General features: G+C 50.0%; 1 long non-coding RNA gene across 1 annotated transcript; it reads left to right on the forward strand.

Annotated features, from left to right (window-relative positions):
- The first annotated feature begins 203 nt into the window (after positions 1-203).
- Positions 204-1,399, forward strand: LOC144301457 (uncharacterized). Its single transcript, XR_013368285.1, has 2 exons — positions 204-456; positions 1,128-1,399. It is a non-coding gene; the product is annotated as an uncharacterized LOC144301457 (long non-coding RNA).
- The last annotated feature ends 5,341 nt before the right edge of the window (positions 1,400-6,740 follow it).

The raw sequence follows: 6,740 nt of genomic DNA on the forward strand, positions 1-6,740 counted from the left end.
GAGAGAGAGGCAGAGACACAGGCAGAGGGAGAAGAAGGCTCCATGCACCGGGAGCCCGACGTGGGATCCTCGGTCTCCAGGATCGCGCCCTGGGCCAAAGGCAGGCTAAACTGCTGTGCCACCCAGGGATCCCTAGAAAGTTTTAAATAAAGAGAAGGTATGGCCTCCTTGCCTTGAACTGTTTTCATTTGAGGTCTGGGAAAGAAGAATTTTGTGCCTCTTGGTATTTCAGTCCTGCTTTTGCTGTTAGTGACCTCATAATCAAGCTTTACCAATATGTCATATCCCAGCCTGTGTTGCTCAGTGTCCTACATCCTGAGCACCAATCACTGGGGTGCTTGTTACAATCAGAGATACCTGTACTTACTCTTCCAGAGCTGCTGGCTTGGGATTCCTGGAGTGGGACTCTCAAATCTCCTTATTTTGAAAAAGCCTTGGGATGTAAATGGGCCAATGGTGAGCTTGGCTCCTGACTCAATATTAGGCAAAGCAACCCTGGGAAGAGAGAAAATCCAGAACAGAGAAGGGTGGTTGTCATTCATCTAGTCAAGAAAACTCAAATCCAAATCCAAAGTTATCAATTCTTCTATTTCTAGAAGAAATTCCCAAATTTAACTGATTTTGTAGGAATGTGCTATGTGTTCTGCCCCTGAAGTGTGTGCAGCTGGGCCCAGGGATCCAGAGTACACCTTGGCTTCCCTTCCCGGCTAGTCTTCAACTCTTTTCCGCATCCTGAGCTTGCGGTTCCTTTCTGTGGCCCAGAAAGAGGCCGGTGTTCTGTTTCTGTTTCTGACCTCATCGTGATGACAGCATGGCCTGAGCAGCTCCTGGCCTTCGGCCTGGGACCCACATGATGGCTTTGCCTCCATGCTCTGCAGGCACATGGCTTTCTTCCCATCCCCTCCTGAGCCCAGGTCCTAGGCCAGCCTTTTCTCCTTCTTTTTCCCAAAGAAGAGTCCTGAGAGTCAGCCCCAACTTCTGGTCCATCGCCTTGCCCTCCCCTCTGAATCTCCACTCTCCCTCAGCCCCCATAGAGTGCACATCCTGCGTTATTACGTGCACTGAGAGCACAGTGGAGGCCAGGCTCTGTTATAAGCTAATTCTATACTTTCACTCAATCTTCACAGCATCCCAACCATGCAGGTCCTGACATGCATGAGGAAACTGAGGCACAGCTAATTGATGGCAGAGCCAGAATTCACATCCAGAGACTTTAACTTTGGCCCAAATCATGTTAACTATGTTGTGGCCTTTTAGTGGTTACCAATTGCTTCATAATTTTCATTCAAAATTATGTCTAAGATATACACTTTTTATGTTTCTCCCACTGACAATATCTTAGCTGGGAATCAGAGTTTTAAGAGCAAAATAAATGAGAAAGGATTTGATTGCCCTCCAATTGTATGTCCTTTTAATTCTTTCCAACTCAAGGTAGGGGTCTGGGCAGCCCTCTGGGGAGAAGTATGACATCCGGATGGAAGTCAGGGCAGAGTTCCAAGTTGGCAGCCTGATTGCTCCCTGGGCATGCCTACTCAACCCAGAAACAAACAGAAGCATGTTCTAGCTGGACATGTCTCACCTCCTGCTTGAGACCACTCACCAGGGCTCTCCTGCTTGCCCCAAGCCTAGCAGGGGCCAGGCTAGGAGGCAGGGTGAGGCCTGTGGCTGCAGCACAGGGGAGATGTGCACTTATATGAGATGGAGTGAAGAGAACTCTGTTCTCCCTGATGACCCACAAGCCTGCTGATGCTCACTGCCTGCAAGGGATAGGATGATGCTCTAGAGGGAGAGATGGCCGGCTCAGGAATCAGCACCTCCCATAACACCTGGATGTGCTCTGGGGGAGGTTGCCACAGCAAGAGGTGCCAACTCAGAGGGAGGCTAGAGGGAGCAGAGACACCTTCTCTCAAAGGTGTGGGCTGGATGGAGCAGAGAAGCTTTGAAGAGCTGGCTGGAAGGGAACCTGAAGGCATGAAGATGCGGGAGGAAAGGAAAGAGGTCAACAGGGTTAGGGTTTGGACCTTTCCAGTCCTGTGCAAGGTGTCCTTGTTCTATGGGAGGGGAGGTGTCCAAGACTGGTATGATTCCAGCTCAGAGACACAGGCTGGCTTCCGAAAATCAAATGCAGATGCAGAAAAGAGGGTACAGTGGGGTGACTCAGAGCCAGGGCCCAGGTCTCTCCCAGTGGGCCTCTGTGGGTCAGTCTCCCTTTCTCTGGGTGCCGGGAGGCTGAGCCTATTCCCCTACAGTGCTGCGGAAGGGACAAGCATGGTTTTCCCTGTCGGCTCAGCTACTTCTGCTCCCACCCTGGGGCGGTGACTGACTCGGAGCCTCCATCTCAGTCCAGCGACAGGGGCGCAGCCTCTCAGCCACATCCCTCTGGGCACAGCACTTCTGTCTTGGGGATCCGATGAGGTGATGGCTGGGGAACACCTGAAGAATGGCCTTTGGGCCCGGAGCGGGGGCATCTCGCTGGCAGCCTAGGCAGGAAGGGCTGGCCCCGCGCTGCAGGGATCAGATCTCCGGGCCCTCTTGGCTTAGGCGCTGGAGCCTGGGCAGCTTTCCATCAGGCAAGTTAGCAACCGAGCTCAGGTTAGATTAAATCCAGACACATCCGAGTTTAGTGCCAATTACTCAGCGCCGGCAGGGGCGGGGGAGGGGTCTGCACTCTGTCACTCCAGCCTTCTGGCAGCTGACTGCTCGTCCAGGCCCAGGCCCCAGGCAAAAGGCCCTGAAATAGCAAGAGCAAGAGTTGCAGCCTCGGCTTTGGGGGGCCTGCAGCTGGCACTTTGTTCAGATCTGCTGCTGCTGCTGCTGCTTCTGCTCAAGGGAACAGCTTCTCTCATCCCTGCTTGCAACGAATGAGAGGGCACTTGGGACCCTCTGCCTCTCTTCTGTCCAGGCTGGGCTGGCAGCAGATTCCCACGGGCGGCAAGGTGGGGGGACCGAAGCCTACCCTGCCCTCCTCACTCTCCCAGCCTGAGTGACTGCCCACGGTGGGTGCTCGATTCTCCATCAGCAGAGGAGGAGGCGAGCCAGGGTGGCCCTACCGTCAGGGCCAAGAGATGCTGTGATTTGTCATCCAGCGCTGAGTTCACAGCTTGGGAGGAAAACAGCCCAGATTTGAGAGCATCGTTTCCCACCCTGAAATAGCTTAAATCAAGCAGTGGCCTTAAGACAGGGTGTGGGAAGCCGCACAGGCGTCCTCCTGAGGGCCACCCAAGCTCCTCCCGCAGCCGCCGCCTCCCAAAGCTGGGATGCACAGCAGGGTCAAGGACACTTAGGGTGATGAGTTTGGTACTCAGCTTGGAGCAAAGTATTAATGTGAAACAAGGAAAATGTTGGGAAGAAACTTGGAATGAGCCAGGAAGCACCAGAACCCTGGGAAATGGGGCCAGTGGTTTGGCACTGTGGCTTTGCCCCGCCACCCCCTCACCCCACCCTCACTGTGAGCAGTGGTGAGCACAGTATAACTCAGAGTCTTGCTGGTGTGACAAAGACCTGGAGGAGAGCTCTGTCTTTTAGACTAGAAAGCAGTTTTGTTGGTATTTTTACTCTCCTTTTTTTAATGCAACACTTTCCCATTGTTTTTATTGCTCTTTTACTGATAAAGTCTGTGTATTAGTTATTTACTGCAGTGTAACAAGTTGCCTGAAGATATAGCATCTTAAAACAGCAAGTATTTATTATATCACTCCAGTTTTGAGGGTCAGGATTCTGGGAGCTGCTCAGTTGGGCAGTTTTGGCTCAGGTTCTTTCGAGAGGCTGAAGTTAGGATAGTGGCCAGGGCTGCAGTCACCTGAAGGCTTGGCCGAGGCTGGAGGATCTGCTTCCATGATGGATCCTTACATGGCTGTTGTTCGTAGGCCTTGGCTCCTTGCTGACTGCTAGCAGGAGATCTCATTTCCATCTGGTGGATCTCTCTACGGGGATGCTTGAGTATCCTTGCTAGATGGCAGCTGGCTTTCTCCAAAGTGAGGGATCCCCGAGAGAGGGAGTGAGACGAGCAGGAAGACACAGGGGCTTTTATGACTTACTGTGCCAGGCAAAATTTTGTGATGGCCCCCCAGCTTCTGCCCCCTGGTGCACAGGCTCTGTGTAATACCCCACTTTGGGGTTTAAGCAGGACTTATAAATATGATGGGATCTCACCCCCATGACTCTGTCACATTATGTGGCAGAATGGATATTGCAGTGAAGACAAGGTGACTTTGAGTTAATGACAAAGCAGGTTATCCTGGGTTAGTCTGATCTAATGAGGTGGTCCCTTAAAATGGATCAGAGAGATTTGAAGCAGAGGTTTTCCTGATGGCCTTGAAGGAGCAAAGTGCCATATTGTGGAGGGATCCGTGTATCAAGGCTCTACGAGCAGCTCCTAGGGGCTGATAGCAGTCCCCAGCCAACAGTCAGCAAGATTATAGGGACTTCGGTCCTGCAACAGGAAGGAACTGAATTCTGGCAGTAACCTACATGAGTTTGGACGAGGACCCAGAGCTTTGGATGAAATGTCAGTCCTGGCCACACCAGATTTCAGCCTTGCAAGGCCCTGTGCAGAAGACTTCTTCACAATGTGCCTGGACTTCTGACCTACAGAACTGTAAGATAATAAAGTTGTGTTATTTAAGATAAATTCATGGTAATTTGTTACATGGCAATAAAAAATGAATACACCTATTCTCTGACGTTGTACTTCTGCCATCACTCCTGCCATCTTCCTATTCGTCAGTAGTGAGTCACCAAGGCCACCAGGCTCAAGGGGAGGGGTTTGCTGTTTGAAGGGAGTGTCCAAGAATTTGTGAACATATTTCAAAGCACCGCAGACCAACAGTGAGTGCAAGTGGGGCCATGCTGATACACTCAACACAGAGATGAATGCTGGCCAGTGCTTTTGGTGTCTTGAGTGAACTCATGCAGGATGACCTTACAGTCGGGTAAGGCAAGCGGGAGTTTTCTTTTAGGAAGTGGCAACCCCAGCTATAATGTGGGAGGTGGGTGCTTATTTTTTCTTCTTTTGACGTCCTCTTATAAGCATTCTATAGAGTAATTGTGGAGAACCCGGATGAGGATGGCAAATGCCTGTCTTTAATTTGAAAGTTACAATGTGTTAATCAGCCCCAGCCTGAACTTTGCAGGAGTGCTGAATTCGGGGAGCATTAGTTAGCACCCCAACTTTCCCAGACGGGGTAGGGTGAGGAACACTTAGGGTGGAGTTCAGATGACAGCCCATAGGCAAAATCTTTTGGAACTCTTTCAGCAAGACAAAGCCAACTGTCCCCAAAGCAACACCCTGTTTCTCTGCTATAAAACAACTCATGGCTTTGGGTGAAATAGTCTTTAATATTTGTCATCATGTCAGTCCTGGAAGGAATAGGACTGGATTTGCTTGGACCATTAGAGATCACCCGGTAAAAGCACATATGCTACCTGGGAATTTCTTTAATTTCTACAACATTTCCTATAATATGGTTACATAGATGAAATGGAAAACAAAACAAAACAAAACACCTTTGCACTGTAGCTTCTCTCTCATAACTGCTTGCTTTCTGTGCTCCTAAAAGTTGAGGGCTTCTGAGGCCTGGGTTGAAATGATAACTGCAGTGAATGGAGTTCTGGGTGGGAGGCAATGGCCCAGAAAACCATCACTTTTAGGAACAGAGGACGACCACATGCCTGAGGCTTTATCTTCCCAAGAAGCAGAGGCGAAGGAAAAACAAAAACTGGATAATTTAAAAACATGTCAGCAATTTGGCAAAAGTCAGAGAAGTCAAAAAGCCACATGAGGTCATAAGTAAGCCACAGATTTAGTGACTGGATTTAGTACAAATCCCTGGAGGCTTTGCCTATTGACAGCAGCTCACAGTTGGTTTTCACTTCATTGTAGCTGTGGCGGGCAGCCGATGTGGGGCTGGGTGGATAGGCATGTGAGCATGTGTAGATGGTCCAGGAGCTGGGGTGGGGGAGATCAGAACAGAGGCCCCACACACAGCTTCGGAGCCCAAGGGGCAAGTCAGGACCACTTCTTGTGCTCCATCTCCATGGTGTCTGTTAACATAACTGTTATCATTGGTGATGATGGTGATGGTAGCAAATATAATGGTCAGGCCTCCCAAGAGAGGAGGGTTTGCCAAGAGGGTTTTATTTAATCTCTCAGTTCGAGCCTGGAGCTGTTCCTTCTGGGGAGAATGCCTCTCACATCTCAGTGCAGGAAAGGAGTTGTAGAGCTTCTGATGCCCTGTTTTGCCTATTCTTTTGGGAGTCTTAGTATCTTTGGGCATTAAAGATAGTAATCAGGAGGGAGAAATTGTCTTGCATCAAGGGGTGACTATCCTCTGCCAGAATCCAGGTTCATTCCCTGCCATCATCAACCTCAGATCACTGCTACTTTCTCAGGTTAGTGGAGGAAGGCAGGGATGCCCTCTGAGTCTCTGGAACTTCTTGAACTGACTGAGAAACAGAGTGGAGAACTAGGGCTTGAGTAGGATTGCTCCAATGATAGTAGACGTTATGATAATGAGTCTGCCCGCCGCCCCCTCTCCTAGCGCAGGGTTACTTTACCCCTGGGCTCCTGTGGTGCTAAGAGTTTGCTTTAATATACATGCATGTTTATCATTTAATCCTCACAAAATCACAAAATGTAGAGATGATTCTTGTCCCTCTTTGCTGATTGGAAAATCAGAAAGCAAGTGTCTTGTGGAAGAACAGAGGGCTAGTAAGTGGCAGATCCAGAACTTGAGCTCAGT

This window comes from Canis aureus, chromosome 29, assembly GCF_053574225.1.
Source record: "Canis aureus isolate CA01 chromosome 29, VMU_Caureus_v.1.0, whole genome shotgun sequence".
Classification (NCBI taxonomy): Eukaryota; Metazoa; Chordata; class Mammalia; order Carnivora; family Canidae; genus Canis; species Canis aureus.